General features: G+C 32.7%; 1 protein-coding gene across 1 annotated transcript in view; it reads left to right on the top strand.

Moving 5' to 3' along the window:
• The window catches only part of LOC114324319 (uncharacterized), a 903,318-nt gene that overhangs the window by 12,168 nt on the left and 865,541 nt on the right, over positions 1-25,609 (top strand). The gene's annotated exons all lie outside the window — the stretch shown is intronic.

A 25,609-nucleotide genomic window follows, 5' to 3' on the forward strand; every position in this document is an offset into this window, starting at 1 on the left:
CAGCTGATAAAGACGGTAGGAACTTACGATTTATTTTTGTTGTCTCTGCATGTTGCTACGTGCGATTATTAACAAAAAATTGAAACGATACAAATAGATATGATGTATAGTTTATGAAACATATCGTTGGTTTAGGGATAACGCGGGTTTTTGACCACAATCTGGAATGATCGCCTGGCCTACATTTATTGGATATCGATATGGCTACTAACCTGTGAGTTCACAGAATGTTGATAATTTCTTCCGATCAGTTTCACTTTTCATAAGAGAATGTTTTCATCGGAGTCTTTATAGGCGCCCTTTTATATGAAACCACCAAACAAAATCTAATTTAACATGTCACACAATATTGAAAAAATTTATAATCTGTTACCGGAGGTAATAAGCACTATGTTACAAAGTTGAAAGTTTCAACGCTCTAAAAGAGCCACTTTTTAAAAGAGAGTGAAAGTGGCTCTAAAAGATCCACTTTCACGCACGCATTTCGTTTCCGAAAGTTGCACTTTCCCGCACGGCTTGCGTGAAATTAAATTTTCCAGCACGGCGTGCGGAGAAGTAATAGCTATTTGTATAACAAGGGAAGAAAGTGCCAGTTTTCCTCCCGAGAATGAAGTTTACTGCCCGACGCGTAGCGGAGGGCAGTAATCATTCAAGGGAGGAAAAGGCACTTTATTCCCATGTTATACATATGGTTTTTCCACCTTCCTCAAATTAATAACAAGTCATTTTTCATTTTTACTTAATTTATTTATGTAACTAACCAACAAAATTTATTAAAACTAAAACTAGCAAGTAGGTACAATATAACTGTCAACTGTCAAATATAAGTCAAATTATTAATGTAAACATTGTTAAATCAAAATAACAATTTACTGTTTTCTACCATTCTGCAAAATACAGGGTGTTTATAAATAAACGTTAAAATGTAATAGATACTTACGTAATAGAAAATAGATATTGTACAGGGCGTCAATAAGTTATATTTCATGAATCAAATACCATGACGTCACTTTTACTTTTCCTCCCTAGGGAGGAAAAATATTTTCCTCCCTAGGGAGGAAAAGTACAACTTTGCTCCCTACAATCAGGTCCGGAAAAGTATACTTTCGGCAGAGGTAGGTGGAAATAGTATATTGTGCAACAAGTGCAGAAAGATACTAATTTCTCACGAGTTTGAAAAGTTGCGGTACGAGCGCAAGCGAGTGCCGCAATTCAAACGAGTGAGAAATTATCTTTCTGCACGTGTTTCACACTATACTTTTTCTACAAGCACAGTTTTTCCTAAAAATAAAAATCACAATTTCCAAACGACGATTAATTATAATAGGTACTTATGTGATAAATTTTAAACTGTATTTAATTAATACCTACTAATCAATTTAAATTCCTTATACCTAAATAAATTGCACAGAAATCAGTTAAAAAATTAATGCACTGCCTTAATTTGTTTAAATTTAAACAATTATTACACATTATTGACATTATATTTATGCAGTCACGGATTTACACAAAACCTAGTTCATTCGACGTCTCTTGCACAGGTTGCTAAATCCTTATTGGTTATTTGATAATTATAAAATGTTTAATAAGAATAAAATTGTAAAATAAAACAGTTGTAACATCCATAATTTAGTTTCTATGCTATAGTTAAATATAATAATTGTCTTATAGGTTATATATTTGTCTAAAGTTTAACCACGGATGTAAACAGAATATAACCTTACTCAGAATGCGGTAGTCCACGGATGTAAACAGAATATAACGTTACTCAGAATGAGGTAGTCAACTGTGCAGAAAAGAACTTTGCGGCACAGAAACGTCACTTTGTGGCACAGAAACGTCACTTTTCTGCACACTAATGTCAAATATCTTATACTGTGAGAAAATGTCAAGTTTGCTAACATAAAACCGTGCAGAAAAGTGCACTTTGAATAGTGATTGTAGAAAAAATACCTTGTAATATGGCATTATAATATATTATAATACATGCAATAAACTAATATTTAGATATTATTTACTAATTTAGTTCAAATTTATCTTATTTTGTTCATGTTTTAATGAAATTAGCGCGATAATTCGATGAAATAAAAGTATTTTGGCATAATATTTAAAAGTCAGATAAGTAAACAATTACAATGGTTTTAAATTGTCGTCATGGAAACCAATATCGTCGTCGTGGTAACCCATTATATTGAAAGTTTGGTTTTGACAACTAGTCCTGTCGCCAGTGGGGGTACAACGGCCTCCTTAATTCAGATGGACTTACCCAAGTTTTTTTTATGTATTTTGACCCGTAGAACACGAATTTTTTGGGTAACAGTCGATCCGGATGTCGATAAGATTGTTATAAACAAAGAACTTGAGGAATCACATAACAGCGATTTTTCGCAAAACAAAACATTTTTTTGTATTCTTTGGGTTATTCTAACCAAAAAATGTTTCTACAAGTTTTTTCATAGGATGCATAGTTTTCGACATAAACGCGGTTGAACTTTCAAAAAATCGAAAAATTGCAATTTTTGAACCCGAATAACTTTTGATTGAAAAATAAAATAACAATTCTGCTTACTGCATTTGAAAGTTCAAGTCAAATTCTATCGGTTTTGATTACTTTCATTGCTAAAAATTAATTTGTTTATTGTTAAACAAAGCTATAAACACATAGGGATTGAATAATGTTTTCAATGCATTTCTCATTTGAAATCCAACGAGTAGGCGAGCATACACACCATTTCTACGTAGATTACGTACATTAAAACGCATGCATTGGGCACGGAAAACACTATGTGTTTATGGCTTTGTTTAACAAATAAAAACTTAATTTTTAGCAATACAAATAATCAAAATCGATAGAATTTGACTTGAACTTTCAAATGCAGTAAGCAGAATTGTTATTTTATTTTCTAATAAAAAGATATTCGGGTTCAAAAATTGCACTTTTTCGATTTTTTGAAAGTTCAACCGCGTTTATCTCGAAAACTATGCATCATACGAAAAAACTTGTAGAAACATTTTTTGCTTAGAATAACCCAAAGAATACAAAAAAATGTTTTGTTTTGCGAAAAATCGCTGTTATGTAATTCCTCAAGTTCTTTGTTTATAACAATCTTATCGACATCCGGATCGACTGTTACCCAAAAAATTCGTGTTCTACGGGTCAAAATACATAAAAAAAACTTGGGAAAGTCCATCTGAATTAAGGAGGCCGTTATACCCCCCTGGCGACAGGACTAAACCTTCTCAAAGGATTAATTTTTATATTTTCACTTCTAACAAAAATTGATATCTCTATTTTTTGTGGCTTTTTTCCAAACATACGACCCTAGAAAAAACATTGTTCCTAACTCATGCGGAAAATGTCTTCCCCGCACTCGATTGCTTGCCCGAACTCCGCTTTTGCGTCGTTCGGGTCAACGGTAGTCTCGTGCGTGAAAGTATCACTTTCCGCACTAGTTACGAAAATAACTATTGCGACATTTATTTACAGGATGTACCGGGTGGTGAATCGTAAAACAGGCCATAGGAAACTCAATGAAAAATTCTAAACTGTTGAATTCCTGCTCCCCTAATTATTTTACATCAAAAGTCATGAGAGAATATTTGTAGAGGATTGAAATCTGTATTAAAATCAACAATTAAAATTGTTCTATTTAAACGCATTTCAAAATTTTGAAAAATATAATACATTTGCCATAGTAGATGTGTGTAAAAGTTAGGCCACACATTACTACTTAACTGACAATGCTCACACCATTGACTGAATAAAATAGTTATTTTACTAACTAGTGCGGAATGTGATACTTTCACGCACGAGACTGCCGTTGACCCGAACGACGCGATAGCGGAGTTCGGGCAAGCAGTCGAGTGCGGGGAAGACACTTTCCGCATGAGTTAGGAACAATATTTTTTCTAGGGCCGTACGTTTGGAAAAAGACACAAAAAATAGCGTTATATCAATTTTTATTTAGAAGTAAAAATACACAAATTAATTCTTTGACAAGGTTGTCAAAACCAAACTTTCAATATAATGGGTTACCACGACGACGATATTGGTTTCCATGACGACGATTCAAAACCATTGTATGTATGTAATTGTCTACTGATCTGACTTTTAAATATTATGTCAAAATAATTTTATTTCATCGAATTATCCCGCCAATTTCATTAAAACATGAACACAATAAGATAAATTTGAAATAAATTAGTAAATAATATCTAAATATTAGTTTATTGCATGTATTATAATATATTATAATGCCATATTACAAGGTATTTACTTTCACGCAAGCCGTGCGGGAAAGTACAACTTTCGGAAACGAAATGCGTGCGTGAAAGTAGCTCTTTTAGCACGGTCGTAGAAAAAATCTTTAATACTAATACTTTCTCCGCAACTGAGGGTATTTTATCAACTGTATTGTTTTTAAACAATAAATGATAAAATAAAAATATTCACAGTTCAAAAATGTGAAAATAATAACTTCATTGTGACACATTACTGCACTGTGTGTGGCTTAATTTTGGGCTGAAAACCTAAAAAATATATTACATTTTTAAAAAAATTTTGGAATATGTTTAATTCGTAGAACAATTTTTACAGTTTTTTTCAATACAAAAATTTCAATCCTCTACAAATAATTTCTAATATCTTATGATGTAAAATAATTAGGGAAGCAGGAATTCAACAGTTTAGAATTTTACATTGAGTTTCCTATGGCCCGTTTTCCAATTCACCATCCTGTATGTTAATACACATTATTTCATAAACCCTTGTCTATTGTATACTTGAGGTTGTTACCTTTCAGAATTATACTATTTAAAATGTATATTATAATATTACACTTGATTACTTCTTAAGGGGGTAGGCGCAAAATTTCGACTACAATGATTTTTAAATGAATAAATTTTTTTCGAGTCCTGAGAAAACTAATGGTAAATGGACTGTTCCACTTGTTATGAAATGAAAATTGATATTATAGCCGGTTCGCTAAACTCAGACACAACTGGCTAGTGATTTTAGTAGGTAATTTTTTTTTATTTATTGCCAATTTTGCCGAAATTGGCAAAATTACTAATTATTTAGTAATTATTAACTATCAAGTATTTTTTTTTGTCGAATTGGCAAAATTACTGACTAAAATCACTAGCCAGTTGTGTCTGAGTTTAGCGAACCGAATATATACGAAATGTTGTTTGGAATAAAAAATTATGGTCTTATATGTGCAATTATATCCTTCTAATGGAAAAAAATATTTGAAGATTTTTCTCAAATTATGGATACCAACAACATTTTCGTTTATAACCCTTTTATTTTTAATTTGACGAAGAAAAGGTATTCTTCATAAAAAGCTCTTCATGGTCAAAGATTTATGATGCAACCATTACATATCAAATTTTATTAATTTTATACGAGGTATATAAAAAATATGAATTTCGATCAAGAGTAAAGTACCTTTATAATTCACAACATTTAAATTAGAATGATATAATTGCGCATTAAAACATAATTTTTATTCTGAACAACTTTTCCTAATAGCAAATTTTTCCATATTATGAATTAAAATACGTAAATAAACAAAGTTGTCGTTATGATAATGTTCGCATTTTCAGCTTGTTTGATATAAAATGAAAAATTTTTGAGTTATTCATGAAAAACAGTTAAAACATACGTTTTTAATAAAAAACAGGGTAAATCGTGAATAATTCGAAAAGTATCTACTTTATAAAAAAACCATCCAACAAAAATTGGTCAACATATCGACTTCCATGTTTATTTTGATTAGAAAACTTTTTACTTCTGCAAGGGGTGGCTTTCATCCCTAGGGTACAAGCGCACGTCGGCACAGTATAGATTTTAAATAAGGTGATAAATAATATCTAGATATACATTTTAAAGAAAATCGAATTGTAACAAAATTCCACACAAAAATGATAACTGGACTATAAGTAAATTTTTAACTGGTGAAGTAACAGAATTGGGATAATAATAATAATTCCTAATATGTATTTATATAAAAAGATTATATGAAAATATGAATTTACGAATTAAAAATTCTAATGCAGCGAAAATTCTCAACATTAATATCACAAGAGACTGAGAACAAATTGAAAATAATGCGGCAATTTTTCAAAACCTTGTTACCTGGCAATAGACACGAGAGCCCGCAGAGCTCTAGTGACTATTGCCAGATGGAAACAAATTTGAGAAACAAATTGGAGCATTAGTTTCTCATTTATTCTTACTATCTTGTGATATTCGACAGATTATTTTTTAATACTTACATACAAAATTCTATTAGTAAATAAACATTCGGTGACATTTTTATCACAATTAATGTGACACATAGTTATTAACTTGTCAAAGTGAACATCACATTTTAGCAAATATTCAAACGAAGATATCAATAAAATATTAGTTTATAAATTTCTACAGCTTTATTCATGAAATAATCTTACCGAAATACACTCGAGCGCTTAAAATTGCCGATTTTATTGTCCTCGTGAAAATTTGACATTATATGCAGAACTTAAAAGTGTATTAATTTTCTTAAATGTGACAGTTTCCAAAATAAGAAAACTCGCTGTAATTAAACAGTAACAATCTACCTAAAAATTTTCCCGCTATAATAATCTAGGTAGAATATTCCCGGTATAGTACCTAATAATCACCCGTGTTGAGCTGCCCCCCCCCCACTTGCAAAAATTAAAAAACAAATACCCCTGATTTATGAGCTCTCATATTCCGCAAACTAAAAATTTTGAGCTCGTTCCACTACAGTTTTTCAGTGATTTACAAAAAACCTCTTCAAAACATGCATTTTTTTCACAAATAATTAAAATCTTTGATCTTTAATAACTTAAAAAGTATTGACTTTCTTTATTAACTTTATATAATAAATTCTGCTTTTAATTTGTTCATTTATTGATTTGTGCAGTTATTTTTTATAAAATAATTTTCACCCCCGAGGAGGGGCGGTATCCACCCTCAGGGTAAAGGCGCAAGGTGGTACCATGTCACCTTTGTTTCTTGACGTATCCTCTAACCACTGACCAATTTTCGTGAAAGTCGATGAAGGTTCACCGAACTTGAAAGTAATCGTTGATTTTTACCTTCAGTGACTGCACTATACAAAATAAATTGCAATTTACTGATCTAAATGCGCGTAATTTGGAAGCTTATAAATTATTAAATGATATGTTGTCGCCAAATAATTAGTTTAACGCATTTTAAATACAACTTTCTCTTAAGCCGGGAAGATAGGGTGGTTTTCTTGCGAAGGGGTTGCAGCTCAATAATCGAAATGCCCTTGATTTAATAGTTTATTCTTAGAGTATATAAGCTATAGGAATTATATCCGCAATACGATATATTTTAAGTTTTCTCAGCATCTTTCTCTTAAGTTAAATCAATTAAAGGGTTGTTTGGGGATGAAGGGGATGAGCTCAAAAATCGAAACCATACAATTTCAAGAACTCATAAATAGCTCGTACTTCTGCCGCAAAAACCGATTCAATATTCCTATTTTTAAGTAGTGGGGGGGCTGACTCAGCCTCCCCACTAGGGTATTAAATTCCTGCTCAGTGGAACGAGCTCAAAATTTTTAGTTTGCGGAATATGAGAGCTCATAAATAGCTCATAAATCAGGGCTATTTGTTTTTTAATTTTTGCAAGTGGGGGGGGGGCAGCTCAACACGGGTCTAATAATCTGATTGGACAGAATAAAACACGTGATGAAAAATCGTACTGCACGATTGGAAATTAAAATCGTTAAAAAATAATCATGGACAATATTTGTTTGTTCTATATACAAATTATTAAATTTGTCGAGATTTCCGTCTTTATTGACGAACAAGAGTTATAGCCCGATCAGGGAATACAAAATTTTACGAAAACCTCCAAAAAAATAAAGGAAGGATGAAAATTTGGAAATTGTATTTAAAATTATCTATTATTATATAAGAAAAAGTTTACAATTCTACATCCCCCCATTTTACAAAAATTGGGAAATACATGGTGAAAAATATTTTCTCGTTAGTGAAAAAATATACGTTCAAAATAGGCCCGGAATTGGATAAAATGACTAATTCTAAGCAACTTTTGTTCTATAGAGTTTTTTCACTAAGTCAATACTTTTCGAGTTATTTGCGAGTGAATATGTTCATTTTTAACAAAAAAAACATGTTTATGGACGGTTTTTCGCAGATAACTCAAAAAGTAAGTACTCTAACAAAAAAAATATTCTTAGTAAAAATATAGCTTATAAAAATTGAAAAAAAAATGATGTACGCGTGAGGTCTGCAGACCCAGTATAAGCAGAGTTGTAGCTAATGAAAAGTAGGTTCTTCTTCGTCAAATTCCAAATCGAATATTCAATGGGAAATAACCAAAAAACAGAGCACTTTTCGGGGAGAATTCATTACAACTTTTTTAAAGTGTTTAAAAAAAGGTTTATTATTGTTTTTTAAAAAAATTTCTAACATTAAAAATAAGTGAGTTACGCTCAAAATATTGTTGGTCCCTTCTATTTTTTGGTACAAAAATCGCGAAAATCACCCCCTAATTAGCTTCCTAAATAAAATTAATCGTAACCGCTTTACAAGTTACTTTACTTATGTATTGTTTTATTATCTATAAGTTTCATTGGTTCAAAGTGCTCAGTTTGGAAAAAAATTGCGTTAAAAGAAAACATTTTTTTTTTAATTTTGAAAAAAAATGGTTCATGGAATTAACTTAAAAATTATTAGTACTACCAAAAATCTTAAAGAGTAATAAAATGTACGTTTTGCTTTTCTGAATATTTTTCCTTTTTTGTTTTCTTGTTATACTAAAATTGATTATGCTATGGCTGTTCAAAATTTGACTAAACTCATGATTAGTTACTCGTTCAAGCCATGTTAACTACAGCTTTTTCAAAAATAAGCACTTTGAACCGATGAAACTTACAGATCATATAAATAATACATAAGCAAAGTAACTTGTGAAGTGGTAATAATAAAATTTATTTGTGATGCTAATTAGGGGGTGATTTTCGCGATTTTTTACCAAAAAATAAAAGGGACCAACAATATTTTGAGCGTAACTCACTTACTTTAATGTTACAAGTTTTTTTAAAAAACAAAAATAATCCTTTTTTAAACATTTTAAAAAGTTAAAATGAATTTCCCCGAAAAGTGCTCCGTTTTTAGGTTATTTCACATTAAAATATCCGATTTGCAATTTTATGAAAAAGAACCTACTTTTCATTAGCTACAACTCTGTTTCTACTGGGTCTACAGACCTCAAGCATACACCATTTTTTCAGTTTTTTATAAGCTTTATTTTTGCTAAGATTATTTTTTTCGCTGAAATACTTACTTTTTGAGTTATCTCCGAAAAACCGTCCAAAAATATATTTTTTTCTGTTAAAAGTGAAAATATTCACTTGCAAATAACTCGAAAAGTATTGACTTAGGTAAAAAACTCATAAAACAAAAGTTGCTTAGAATTAGTCATTTTACCCAATTACGGACTTATTTTGAATGTATATTTTTCACCTTCGAGAGGGGTATTCCCCTCTATTTTTGAAAAATGGAGGGGATGTAGAATTGTAAACTTTTTCTTATATAATAATAGACAATTTCAACTACTTATTCCGAAATTTTCATCCTTCCTTTATTTTTTTTGGGGTCAGATTGTTCTTTGATAGGGCTAATATTACCATTTATTATTAGAAGAGATATATATGGTCCATGCAGGATAAAGTCTCACCGCATTTCCGTTATTAGTGCGAAACTGTGCAAATGAGCAATTTCCTCACAATTGAGTTTATCGAGGAAGTTAATTTTAAGGGCTACCTCGAAGTCCGGAATCCAGTAGATTTGTAGTTTCGAGAGAAATTATGTCATACACTCATGAATTTAATCATAGATCATAATGGTAGGGGAGCCCAAGCGGGGATTTTTGCAGTTACTCGAGCGCGTCAGATTATCATATTGGGAGAAACCTGGTGCCCTGCATATGTACCTCTACCATATATTGGCTCTTAACACAGGGGAGTTAGTTAAGGAGGGCCCGAAAAAAAAATCTATCCTTAAAAATACTCGAAATTGCCAGATTAAGATAAGGTAAGTTAAGGGCATGCAAAACAGTGTATATTTCAAAAATCTGACGATTTTAGCCGGGTGTAAGGAAATGGCGAGTTAAAAATTTTCACAAAAAAAAGTGAATAATTCGCGAAATGAACGTTAGATCGAAAAACTAAAAAATACGTGTTCAATATTTTTCAAAAATCTATCGAATGATACCAAACTTGACCCCCACGTAGAGGGGTGGGCGGTAAATTTAAAATTTTAAATACAAATCCCGCGATATTTCGCAAAATAAACATTAGATCGAAAAACTGCAAAATACACTTTGGTACCCAAAATGGTATCAAACACGACCCCCCACGAAGGTACGGTGGGGGGTTACTTTAAAATCTTAAATAGGAGGCCCAAATTTTTATTCCGGATCTGGATTCTGTACGTAAAAATAAGCAAATTTTATTCGAAATATTTTTTCAAATTATGGATAAATGGCGCTATAATCGGAAAAAACGATTGTTAAAAATGGAAAATAAAATTAAAAAATGGCAAGCGCCCACTAAAATGGAAAACTGTACTTAACTTTTTTTGGTTTTAGGACCTACTCTTCACAACCCAATAGGTCTCCCGCTCCCCTACTATAAGTTATTTTTATATACAGGGTGCGCCAAAACCTCTGGTCTTCTTTTGTTACGCCTAACCTATGTAGTACTTATATAAAAAATGTTTATAACAAAACTAATGTGTATCAAAGACGACTATATAATTTAAAATTATTTTTGATTGTACAGGGTCCCTTCGGAGCAACGGAAAGAATCAGTTGTGTTTTTTTTAATGAAGAGCTCGGTAAAATTTAGTGGGTTGTGGATTAGGTCTCCAAGATAATAAAAATATAAAGAACATGTCAAAGTTTTTCTAGTGTAGTGTCATTTTTAAATAATTTAATATCTTTCATTGGTTCATCAAATACATATTGTTTCTGGAGAAACGAAGATCTCTTTTGATCTATTTGATATACAAGGTGTTTTATAAACAATGGCCATAGCTTAGCCTTAAATTCTAGAGCCTAAAATAGGTCGATTTAAGCTGACTTACCTTAGTACGAAAGTTGATAATAACCGAAATACAGGGTGTCAAATTCAAAATTTTATTTGATTTATTCTTGAATATTTCCTGACAGGCATGGGATAACAACACTAAATTTGGTAAGCGGGGGTTTTTTTATCCCTCACTCTACCTACCTTATGAATCAAAATTTTTATTCTCTCAATATTTTTACTTAAAAAGGTATACTAGATTCATCTCACTAAACTCAACGGTTTTAAAAATAAACGCATTTATACCTGCGATACAACATAATTTTTTGCAAATATCATTATAGTTAGACCCGAAAAATAAACTTGGCACTATAATAATTGTACCAGTTCTCATATTTATGTCATTTCATCGCAAATTCAATTTACAGGAATTTGCGATACATTTGTTAATTTTTTATGGTTTTAAGGTATTTTTTGGGCGTTACTACAATGATAGTATGCAAAAAATTATGTTGCCTCGCTGATTTTAAATACGTTTATCTTGAAAACGATTGAGTTTAGCGATATGAATATAGTATACCTTTTTTAAGTAAAAATATTAAACGAACAAAAGTTTTTATTCAAAAAGTATGTAGAGTGTGTAATAAAAAAAATTGAATCTATTAAATAACCACTGAAAGGCGTATGTGGCGCCCTCTGCGTAATACATCATTTTTGGTGGCGAATTTAATTTACCGTCCCAAAAAACCCCCGCTTACCAAATTTCGTGTTATTATCCCATGCCTGTTAGGAAATATTTTTAAGAATAAATAAAATAAAAGTTTGACTTTGACACCCTCTATTTCGGTTATTATCAACTTTCGTACTAAGGTAAGTTAGCTTAAATTGACCTATTTTAACCTCAGGAATCTAATGTTAAGCTATGGCCAATTCTTTACCAAACACCCTTTACACACTATACAGGCTTTGTCTTCAATTTAGTATTTTTATAAATTTTTTATATCAGCGCGTTCGCCAAAATTTTAAAAGTTTTCCCGGCGCATTCACCACACCTTTAAATTTTCGGTAGAGTTTAACGTTTAACTCGACATTAGTCATAGATAGTGAGACCAACTTCAATTCAGTCGAATCCGGGACAAGGCTAAAAAAATACCTGAAATCCGGGACTTTTCAATGAAAATCGGGCCATTGTTTTTTTTTAGGAGATGACAATTAAAATCTTTCTTCTTTTTCTTCTCGTTGTCCTTATGCCTAATAAGAGCGTCGGACTTTAGTATCACCTATCTCTCTTTTACCCATTTCTTCCACGCCTTGAGGTCTCCTGCCATTTTCTTCATCTATTGCACTGTTTTCCCTCTCTTTGTCCCAATTTCCTCGATTTGTTCCATCCACCCCTTTCTAGGTCTGCCCCTTCTTCTTCTTCTTCCCCTGTCTTTTGGCATCTGTCACCTTCTTTACTAGCCTGTTGTCGTTCATTCTAGTTATATGTCCAAATCAATTCAGTTTTCTTTTTTCAATTTTTTTCTCTATTGGTTCCTATCTTAAGATATCTCTGATGTTTTCGTTCCTTTCCCTGTCCAGCTATGTCTTTCCAACTATTTTTCTCAGCTGCTACATTACTGCTGCATTTATGACACTTTCATGTCTTTTATTTGTAACCCATGTCTCGCTTGCATATAGAAGAGTTGGTACTGTGATTCTATTGTATACATGTATTTTTGTTTCCTGGCGATTTCCTCTTTTCCCTGTATCGTATTATTAGTGTCCCCACTTTAATCCAACTTGGATCTTTTTAGAAAAATTTTAATAAATTTATATACCATCTACCTACGAGAGAAGTCTCACTCCCTTAGTAAATTTTTTATTATGGTATACAGCCAAAGAGAGGAATTTGTTTCCTTTTTATTTTATTTAGATAATAATGTTGTACTAGTCTCTTTACTCGTGGCATAAACGTTGACTTCCAATGGAAAATGAGTCCCATTCGTATCTGTATAATACATTACTATAAAGCAGTAGAATACAAAATCCGCAACGTAATGATGATCGCCCATTTTCACATCAAAACGCCTCCTTACATCGAAAAAGATGCCGCAGACAGAATCTTCGACATTTGCTGATCTCCCCCGTTGTGTGAACAGCGAACGCTTAATATACATAACTGATAAAACTTGAATAAAAAGCCTCTATCACGAGCAGAGCTTAGGTAAAAAGCTTTAAGAATCTTTTTAAAGTCGGAAGATTTGAGCCACGTGGAACGAAATTGGTTGTTTATAAACTCATAAATGAAGTAAGGCATTTATGATAAAAATATTTAGATAATTTTTTAAAAGTAGAAATTTAAAGCCGCCCATATTAACATGGAGTATATTGGCATAATATGTTATTTTCGTCTACAGTTTTAATGATCCTTCTGTTCTGCATTAACGTAAGTATTTCATTAGCCATCCGGTGTTTTTTCTTTCTCTGTCTCTTTCTGTTTCATGATTTCTTTATATTCTTTGACATTTTCAACGAAAACTTTTCGTTTATAAATTTTCAAGTATATGCGTTCGTGCGTTGCCGCTCCTGCAATACTTAGAGCAGATTTATCGATTGACCTATATGTAGTTTTTTCTTCTGAATCCAAATCTGGAAACGACATTTTGATATCTCTAAACCTCTTCGAGATAATCGACCTCAAACTCTAAAATATGACGTCACAACCCTTTTATTTTCTGCCGACACACTAAACGTCAGCTGAAATCGTTGCTATAGTCGGTTCACTAAACTCAGACACAACTGGCTAGTGATTTTAGTAAGTAATTTTTCCAAAGGACTAATAAGACTCCTTATGGAAAAGTGGTCCCGGTCAAATTTGATGAAAGTTTGGTCAATGATATTTCTTGATGTATAGATTAAAAAAGTCCATGGCACCTGGGTCTGAATAACTACTATTCTCGAGTTACAGCCATCTGAAGTTATTGGATTCGGGTGCTCGGTTTACGTTAAGTGCATTAATTTACGGCCAAGTGAACGAAAATATTTATTATTAGAAGAAGAGAAACTCATGTTCTTCATACTTACTTGCGTGTTGTATATGAATTCGTGGTCAAAAATAGTTGGATCGTATTTTAGTCTTCAAAAAACCTCCGAAAAGTCTTCAGAAAACTAAAGAAGTGCGGTATAAAAGGTGCTGCTAGATCGATATAAGCATTATCATGTTTTCATGAATGCTTCTCAGTTATGGAATACCAGCAAAACTACAGTTCCGCCTTATCTTTAGAAAACTACTGAACAGTGGCGGATCTAGGGGGATGGGGGGAAATTCCACTCGTAACATGTTCCAGAATAATTAAAGAAAAAATTGTTGAAACATAAAAAATACATTAGTTGACATGAAACTTGTCCCGCATATCAGATATAAGACAGGTAGAGAACATGGACTTGATTTCAATACAAAAAAAACAAAGTAAATGGTAGTTTGTAAATGCTAAATATTAATTACAATTGTCTATGGAAAAAACGGGTTTAAATCATCTTTGACTATTCGTATGTTAACATTTTGCTGATTTCGCATCATCATACGTCGTGTTAACTAACGATCTATCAGGATACTTAACATTGGGTTGATGTCTTGCAAAGCCTAAAAACCATATAAGACACTGGTGATATGAGCACAAGTACCTACAGTTCTCGCACGAGATTGACAGGTACAGTAGTACCCGTTAATCGGTTCTTCTACAGGCTCATCTTCATCATTATCTTCATCAACCCTATAGAAAATGAATACTTGGTGTTTTGTAGCTTGCCAAAACCTAGAAAATATCCGAATTCTTATGAATCTCGGTTTATCCATATTCTCATCAATTTGAAACTCTTCGTCATTTTCTCTTATTATTTTATCTTGTATGTAAGATGGTGCCAGTTTAATTTGATATATCCCAATCGTAAGGTCTTTTAGGTAGTCTAAGTCGAAAACAGGAAAGTTAGCAAAATCATGATTATGAAGCCTTCTCCATTGACCATTTCTTCAATATGATTATACCTAAGTATGAATATTATAGTTGTTATAAAAATAACCCTACAAAATTATTCTTCATAATATTTTGTATTAAAAAGCTCATCATCATTGGCTGTAGAACCCATGGTGGACCTCGGTCTGTTCGAGAATCAGCTTCCATTCCATTCTATCCTCCGCCTTGGTTTTCCAATTTCGTACTTGTTAACACCCGTAACTCATCTTCTCTGGTCCTTAAATCGTACTCTGGGCCATGGGCGCCCATGCCCATGGGCAGGGGGGCCGTGACCTCCCTGGCTTTTCGGGTGCTTTGAATTATATTGGTTATTCAATCTATACAAAATATAATGTGCAACATCTTCACGTTTGCCACCCCCCTAAAAATTTTTATATGGGCGCCCGTGCTCTGGGCTTACGTCTTTTCGTCACACTATCCCCTCTTTGGTTATAAATGTGTTTTGATGGCTCCATCTCGTTCATTTTCGTTAAATAAAGTTATTTCATTAATCCTAGAACATGTTACCGGTGGAATTACCCCTATCCCTCCTAGATCCGCCAATGTTCAGTAGTTTTCTAAAGATAAAGCCGAACTGCAGTTTTTCTGGTATTGTATAACTGAGAAGCATTCATGAAATCATGATAATGCTTATATCGATCTAGCAGCACATTTTATACCGCACTTCTTTAGTTTTCTGAAGAGTTTTCGGAGGTTTTCTGAAGACTAAAATACGATCCAACTTTTTTTGACCACAAATTCATATACAACACGCAAGTATGTATGAAGAACATGAGTTTCTCTTCTTCTAATAATAAATATTTTCGTTCACTTGACCGTAAATTAGTGCACTTAACGTAAACCGAGCACCCGAAGCCAATAACTTCAGAAGGCTGTAACTCGAGAATAGTAGTTATTCAGACCCAGGTGCCATGGACTTTTTTCATCTACACATCAAGAAGTATCATTGACCAAACTTTCATCAAATTTGACCGGGACCACTTTTCCATAAGGAGTGTTGCCTGGTTCTTTAGTAAAATTGGCAAAAAAAATAATTACTAAATAATTAATAATTACTAAATAGTTACTAATTTTGCCAATTTTGGCAAAATTGGCGAAAAAGAAAAAAATTGTCTACTAAAATTAATAGCCAGTTGTGTATGAGTATAGAGAACCGACTATAGTAAGTAGGCTAGTTTTTTAATCTGAATTTGTTAATCAAAGCTTGGTTTGACCATTCGTAAATGTCAAACTAAATTTTAAATTCAGCATTAATAAAATATAAGTGACATTTGATAGTGAATTTAATTATTAAATAAAATCAATCATATGTTCAAAAATACAATTTGAGTATATTTTGAAAGCAATAATTTATTAACAACTTTAAAAAGGTTTATATGAGTATACGGCCTCCCGTATGGGAGTACCTTATGAATATGATAAATGGACTGTTCCATTTGTTATGAAAGAAAATTGTTGTTATTGTCGGTTCCCTAAACTGAGACAAAACTGGCTAGTGATTTTAGTAGGTAATTTTTTTGTTTTTTGCCAATTTTTCCAAAATTGGCAAAATTAATAATTGTTTAGTAATTATTAACTGTTTAGTAATTATTTTTTTGCCAATTCTGCCAAATTGGCAAAATTACTGATTAAAATCACTAGCCAATTGTGTCTGAGTTTAGCGAACCGATTATATGAAATGTTGTTTGGAATAAGAAATTATATTCTGATATGTGTAATTACATCCTTCTAATGGAAAAAAATATTTGAAGATTTTTCTCAAATTATGGATACCAACAACATTTTCATTTATAACTCGTTTATTTTTAATTTGACGAAGAAAAGTTATTCCTAATAAAAAGCTCTTCATAGTCTAAGATTTATGACGCACCCATCAAATATCAAATTTTATTAATTTTATACAAGGTATATAAAAAATATCAATTTAGATCAAGAGTAAAGTACCTTCATAGTTCACAACATTTAAATAAGAATGATATAATTGCACATTAAAACATAGTTTTTAATTCTAAACACCTTTTATAATAGCAATTTTCCATATTATGAATTAAAATACGTAAATAAACAAAGTTTTCGTAATGATAATGCTCGCATTTTCAGCTTGTTGTCTTTATTTTGAGCTGTAGGTGCATACACGTGTACTATATTCACTCGTTTTAAGTTTTGGGGTACGATGTTGTAACATGATGGATGGATAAAGTGGAACATGATTTTCAGTGTCTCCAAAAGGAAGTATGGCACTTTATAAGAGAACAAAGAGCGGAGATAAAGGAGCTTGAACGAAAACACATAGAAAAGGATACATGAACTGACTATCTAAAAAAGGTCTATGCAAAAGAAGAACAAATTATCCATAAATGAAGATGTTAATATAAGTACACAAGAAGTTCAAGAAACGCTTGAAAAGCTGAAGAACAGAAAAGCTGCAGTTAAGGGTAGAATACCAAACGAATTACTGAAATATTGTGGAGCAGCAATGACAGAACAATTATTAACTTCTTTAATAATTAACAAAATTATAAAACGCAATATAATACCAGAAGAATGGACATCGAGCGAACTAATTTTACTATTCAAAAAAGTAGATAAGAAAACTACATATTTTCTGATATTTTCTGTAGCCAGAAAACTACAGAGGTATCAACTTGTTAAAAGCTACCCTAAAATTCACAACTAAAATTTTACAAGACCTAATGAATCACAAGATAAGTTTAGCAGGTGAACAAAAGGGTTTTCATATTGGAAGATCGTGTAACGATGCAATATTCGTCATAAAACAAATTATTGAAAGATCACTAGAGTATAATAGAACAGCATTTCTAAGTCTGATTGACTTGAAGAGAGCATTTGACAGAGTAAAACTAAGGGGTATAGTTTCAAAGTGTTCAATCTCCATATCCATATTTCACAAAAATTGAGATAGATGTCGCATTGCGTCGAGTTTCTAGCCCTGAATCGAAACAATAGAAACTCTCTTTTCAAAATAGTCATTATGCAATGAATTTTGAAGGCAGAAAATTAGACTTCAAATTAAAACGTACAATCTTCAATTACATTTAAATGTTCCTATGAAAGACGTTATTCGTTTTTCTTGATTATTGAAAATTTGGAAAACATGGAGATTGTACACTTTGAAACTATACCCCTCAACTCAAAGATGTATTCCATCTTCTGTATAATAGAGGAGTCCCCTTAGATATCATAAAAACTATTGACATACCACCTGCCAAAACAACAAAATGGAAACCAAAATAGATGGACAACTTACAAAACCTATAGGTATAGGCAGCGGAAAAAGACACGGAAACTCATTGAGTCGTATGCTCTTCAATTTAATCATGGATTAAATCATCAAAAACATCAACAAAAGAAGAGAATATAGAATGGGAAACAAAGGAGTAAAAATACTCTGCTATGCAGGCGACGCAATCTTGATAGCCCAATATGAAAGCAGTCAGCAAAGATTAGTCCACAGATTTAATATAAGAACAAAAGAATTCAATATGACAATTTCATCTCGGAAAACTAAACCAATAGTAATTAGTAAAGAATCACTCATATGTAAAATAGAAATTGATGGTATCAGTATTGAACAAGTAATGGAAGTAAAATACCTTGGAATTTCATTGTCAAGTTACTGATACCTGGACAGAGAAATGAGAAATCTAGTAAAATACGCAAATAGAGTGGCAGGATGCCTTAATAACACTATATGGTGAAACCGACATATTAACACTGAGATGAAGTCAAGAATTTATAAAGCCTCTGTAAGACCAATAATGACATATGCATCAGAAATAAGACCCGATATATTTTATTTTATTATAATGTTCTTGAACTCCTAAGTGGAGCATAGAGCTTCAGTGAAAACGCGCCATCGGGTTCTATTTTGCGCTAGGGCCTTCACCTCATTCCAAGACTTTCCTTGACTTCTTATCTCGTCCATGATGGATCTTCTCCAAGTTTGTGCTGGGCGACCTCTTTTTCTTTTTCCTTGGGGATTCCACTCTAGGGCAGTTTTTGCTATACTGGAACTATCTTTTCGGAGTGTGTGACTTATCCACCCCCACTTTCTGGACTTTATTTCATTTTCTACCCTATTTTGTTGGGTCAGGTGTAGCAGATCTTCGTTTCTGATGGTGTTTGGCCAGAAAATACGCACAATTCTTCGTAGACATTTGTTAACAAAGACCTGCAATTTGTCTGTAAGGGATTTTGTCACTTTCCAGGTTTCACATCCATAGAGTAGAACAGATATAACATTTGACTGGAATATTCGGATCTTTGTCCTTGTAGTATATTCCCCAGACCTCCAAACAGGGTTAAGCATGCTGAATGCTTGTTGAGCTTTTCGTATCCTCATACGAATATCGTTTTCTGTACCTCCGCTTTCTGTTAGGACACTTCCAAGATACGTGAAGTTTTCCACATTTTCAATCTGCATGTTGTCAATATTAAATAGCGTGTTGTTCCTTGCGTTTATTCTCATGGATTTGGTTTTACTAATATTGATTTTTAAACCTATTTTATTGGCCTCAGTGGATAGTGTTTCCAATTGGTCGGCCACATCCCGGAACCTTTGTCCTAACAGGCAGATATCGTCGGCGTATTCCAGATCACCTAGGCGTGTGGTTAACGTCCATCGTATCCCTTTTGTGTCGAAGTCTAGTTTGGAGAGAACATAGTCTAGAGCTATGTTAAACAGAAACGGAGAAAGCACACACCCCTGTCTGACTCCAGTAAGTACGTCAAATTCGTCACTGTTGATCCCATTGTGTGTCACGCTGCACGTCGCCTCAGTGTACAGTGACTTTATAATCGAAATTATTTTATGTGGAATGTTTCTTAGCTCTAAAATTTTCCATATAGCAGCATGAGATAGGCTGTCAAAGGCACGTTCGAAATCAACAAAAACCATGTATAGAGGTGTGTTCCATTCAACCGATTGTTCCATTATTACCCTCACAGTATTAATGTGATCTATGCAAGAATTGCAAGAATTTATAAAGCCTCTGTAAGACCAATAATGACATATGCATCAGACATAAGCTACAACACAAAGACTACTGGAAACGGCAGAGATGAGAGTACTGAGAAGAATTACAGGAAATACGCTGCGAGATTGAAAGAGGATTGAAGATATTAGAAGACAATAGGCGGAAGACATAAAACGTAGTATCTGCTAATACTGCAAGTATGTACTACATTTTTGAAGATTTTGCTACACTTACAAAGCATTAAATCCAAAGCATTTATAAGTATAGTGATGCTTTGTAAGTGTAGTAAAATTTTCAAAAATGTAGTACATACTTGAAGCATTAGCAGTTACTACGTTTTATGCATTCCACTCAATGTAACGTGCAGTGTAACCAGAATAATGGAGACACGTGTGGTCAGAATAGCACGAGATAAATCACCAATCGGTAGAAGAAGTATCGGAGAAGAAGAAGTAACAAACTTCCATAGAGGTATCAATCCGCCAATGAACAAGCAGGATTGCTTATAAAAAAAAAGAAGAAGAAGAAGTTGTAACATTATTACTTTTTTTATAGAAAAATAAAGCCAGTGATTACTGTAATTTTATGAGATGGGTAGTTTTATCCACCAAACTTCCTAGTGGTTGCAATATCTTTTTCGTATTAGTGGGGGAGCAAAGTATGCTAAATGTGCAGTCACTCGAGCGTTATGGAGACCTATTGGGTTGTGAAAGGTAGGTCCTAAAACCAAAAAAAGGTAAGTAAAGTTTTCCATTTTAGTGGGCGCTTGCCACTTTTTAATTTAATTTTCCATTTCCAATAATCGTTTTTTCCGATTATAACGCCATCTATTCATAATTCGAAAAATTGTTTCGAATAAAAGTTACTTATTTTTACGTAAGGAATCCAAATCTGCAATAAATAATGGGGCTCCTATTTAAGCTTTTAAAGTTACCCCCTACCGCACCTCTGTGGGGGTCCTGTTTGGTGCTATTCGATAGATTTTTCAAAAGTATTGAATAAGTGTATTTTACAGCTTTTCCATCTGATGTTCATTTCGCGCAATATCGCGGAATTCGTATTTAAAATATTAATTTTACCCCCCACCCCTCTCCGTGGAAAGTCGTGTTTGGTATCATTCCATAGATTTTTAAAAAATATTGAGCACATATTTTTTAGTTTCTTTAAACTGTCATTCATTTCGCGAAATATTCGCTTTTTTCTTGTGAAAGTTTGGGACTCACCCATTTCCTGGCGTCCGGCTTAAATCGTCAGATTTTTTAAATATATACTCTTTTGCATGTAGTTAACTTACCTTATCTTAATCTGACAATTTCGAGTATTTTTAAGGATAGATTTTTTTTCGGGCCCCCCTTAACGAACTTCCATGTGTTAAGAGCCAATATATGGTAGAGGTACATCTGCAGCAGGGTACCAAGTTTCTCCCCATATGCTAATCTGACGCGCTCGAGTAACTGCAAAAATCCCCGCTTGGGCTCCCTTACCATATTTGTTCAAGGTGGCGTATAAATTCTTTTTTCGTATTCTTACTTCAAAAGTCACTCGTTATGCTTTTTGTAATGGTTTTCAAATTTGTTCATATATTTAACAATATACAGCAACAATCTGAATAACCATAGAGCATTAACCATTTCAAATACAAACAGAATATTTTATAAATGGCGATATACTACACAAAAGCGAATGGAACAGCTGATTGCTTTATTAATTCCGGAAGATCAAAGCGGTTCCACGCCAAGTCTCCTTTATACAGATGATTCTTCACTTTAGAACAATTCATTAAGACAAATTATGCTAATTAATTTATATTGCTTTCACTGACTTTATAAAAAGCTTTGGTCAAATTAATAGAAATAAACTGTTGTAGATCGACTTAAAGGAAGCACATTTAAATAGTGTTTGTTACGCGTAGAAATATTTTATAAAAAATATTTAACACACATATTTTAAACTTAATACAAGATACCTGGAGTTTATAAAAAAACTAAAAGTGTAGAGTTTCGATTGACACCGAAAAAAAGAATGTGTGTGTACTTTGTACGCATGTAAGTTATACATACTTCTATACTACCGGCCGCGACCGGTCAGGCTCACTTGCTACGCAGCGCAGCAACGTTTTTAGTAGACTCGGCCTCCCTAAACGATGCATATCGCTTAAGCACTCGCTGCCCTGAGAAAGCAAGGGCAGCTGACCGGCCAGCAGCCTCCACTCCAATTTTAGGATCCCGACTACAAATAATGAAAAACTAAAAGTGAGAATTTTGTTATGAAATTTGGTATGTGGGGTAAGAATAATATTTGGAACAACTTGTTTAAATAACTTGTTTCGCTATCTATAATGCGAAGCAAACTATCAGAAATTTACCTTGTTTGTGGAGGCCGCGTTTAAAATTTAAATTTTAGTTGAGTATCTTAAAAAATGTGAACCTTTAATCTGTATGATAGTGGAAAACTTCAAATCTGTATTTATTTTAATAGCCGGAATGTAGGGGTCTCTTCATCTTAATAATAAATAAATATATTGTTAAATTTATTAAAATTATATTTATTTGTGTTGTATTTAATTGTATTAAAACAATTCTATTTTTTGTCACTCCATATTTTGCCCACTGGTTGCCTTCTCTTAATATTTTGGCAACTGATGTGCACTACAATCTTATTAAAACAAAGATATGAGCAAAATAACAATAAAATTACATGCATATCTACTTACAAAGATGGAATTTTTAACAAATGAACGACACAAATATTGGTATTACACTTTTACAATTAGACTAACTATTTTTAAAATGATATTATATTATAATATGAACTTATGAATTCTGATGATATTATGAAATGTAAATAAAAAATCGTCAAACACAAATAGGGCCTTAAATTACATTTTTTGATAATTTTTTTGCTAGTATGTACAAATTTGTCTAGATATTTTATTATATTATAAAAACCACGAGCCGCCAATGGAGGTTGCCGCCACTGAAGAAATCCGGGAGAAATTAAAAATGGAATGATAGGTCTTTCTCCAGACAGTAAATTACATCATTTTTATAAAAAGAAAACAGATTGAAGATCGATATTATTAGAATTAGTGAGGTCAAATGGGCGGACAATGAAACCCATCACATAAAATTATAGTAATCACTGACTTTATTTCTCTATCAAAAAAAGCAATAATGTTAGAACTCTATATCCCAAAACGTAAAAAATAAATGAATATAGGTCGTACAACACTATGCAATTTCAGCTCAAAGTGAAGACAAGAATGCCAAAGAAATACACAAAAAAATAAGAACAAAAATCAGAGAAGCTAAAGAGGAATGGCTGTCGGAAAAATGCAAAGATTTGAACAATATGAAAATAAATACGATTACCAAAACATGCACAAGAAGATAAAAGAAATGACAAAAGTGCTAAAACTCTATGCGAAACGGACAACTTATTCCTAGAAACCCTGACCACTCTTTTTAATAATATCTATATACGACAGCGGCGGAATTCCGGAAAATTGGTTACAATCAACCTTCGTGGCCATTCCTAAAAAACCAAACACTAAATTGTGTGACCAACATAGACTGATAAGCCTAATTAATCATATCACCAAAGACTTCACCAAAATCATATAACAGAATCTACAACAAGTGTGAAGCGGAAATCAATGAGTCACAATTTGGTTTTAGGAATGCTTTGGGCACAAGGGAGGCAGTGTTTTGTCAACAAATATTAGTACAGAGGTGTAGAGATATGAACAAGGATGTCTACATGTGCTTTGTAGATTACTCGAAAGCCTTTGACAATGTGAGACATGACCAACTAATTGAAATTCTACAAAGCATAGGAATTGATGATAAGAACATCCGAATTGTGAGCAGTCTCTACTGGAATCAGATATAGATCTCTACTTGAATTGATATCAGAAAAGGTGTGCGACAGGGACGTTTTCTCTCCCCTCTCCTTTTTAATATTAACTCTGAACAAATTAAAAAAAAAGCAATGGATAAAGCAAACGAAGTCATAAAAATCAATGGAGAATTGACAAATAACATCCGATATGCGGACGATACAGTCGGAATTGCCAGTAGCATTGATAAACTTCAGTATCTTATGGACAGGGTACAAAGAGCGAGTGAAGAACGAGGACTTAACCTCAACATAAATAAAACAAAATGGATGCTGGTCAGCAAAACTCAAAAACCTGCCAGAAAATTGAAATTTAAGAACCAACTAATTGAACACATTGACTCGTATATATACCTTGGAACCGTCGTCAACTCGAAATGGGATCAAACAACCGAAATACGATCTAGAATTGAAAAGGCCAGAGCAATATTTAACAATATGAAAAATATATTCACCCACTCCGACATATCTCTCCCTCTAAAAATACGGCTGCTAAAGTGCTATGTATTTCCAGTCTTGCTGTATGGCGCAGAGGCATGGACACTGACGAAAACATTAATGAGAAAGCTGGAAGCATTCGAAATGTGGGTGTATCGAAGTATCCTCAAAATATCCTGGACGACTCGCACCACCAACGTAGAGGTACCGGCGTTATCGAAATGCCTCCCACTTTTTCAGGTAAATATTTTCATACATGAAATGCCTCCCAGGTACAATCGAAATGCCTCCGGTTTGTTAAACATTTAGGCTGATATTTTGTCTACTTAATCTCTGTATAATGAGACAATGTTGCCAAATTATAATTTAAATAGGTACTAAGATGTACATAAAATATGGTAACATAAATATTTCACAGTATGACATATTTCTTTTTTGAAAAGAAACTTGTTCTGACAATCTAATAGCCAGCTTTTCTGGGTAATTCCAATTCCGATTCTTATCTCTTCTTAACGATTCTATAACTTTTACCTCTACAATCCTTACAATCTTTTTGTTTGTTTATATTGTAATAAATATGTACTAAATATGTACTAATGTACTAAAAAAACCTGCAGAGCATTTGTGAAAACACAGGGATGTGAAAATACGATAATTGAATCAATATTAGATCATAACCACGAGAAGTTGTCTGTCGAAGTTTACAATCGAAAAGCCGTAAGCAATCCAATAAAAAGAGCAGCCGTGGAAGATCTCAGCAAAAAACCAATGAAGCTCATCTGTAAAGAAGACAAATATAGAGACATTTACTATCAATGATATCAATAAGGTGAGACAAAATTTATATTATGCTAGAACCACTAATTCTTTAATTAAACTTCCCAAAAATATATCTGAATTTCATCAAGCTCTTGATTTATCTTCTATTATTACAAATAGAAATGAAAATTTTATAATTAAAAAGGACAAAGATAATCATATTGTTATACATATTAACATGCTTTTCAAATCTTCGTTTTCTTTCGACTGTTTCCAATTGGTATGTTGACGGAACTTTTGAATACTGTCCTCGTTCTTTCACTCAATTATTTAGTATACATGGCTTAAAAATGGACATTGTATTACTCTTGTCTTTTGTATACTTCAAGATAAAAGTCGTCTTCAT

The sequence above is a fragment of the Diabrotica virgifera genome, chromosome 9, assembly GCF_917563875.1.
Source record: "Diabrotica virgifera virgifera chromosome 9, PGI_DIABVI_V3a".
In the NCBI taxonomy this organism is placed as follows: domain Eukaryota; kingdom Metazoa; phylum Arthropoda; class Insecta; order Coleoptera; family Chrysomelidae; genus Diabrotica; species Diabrotica virgifera.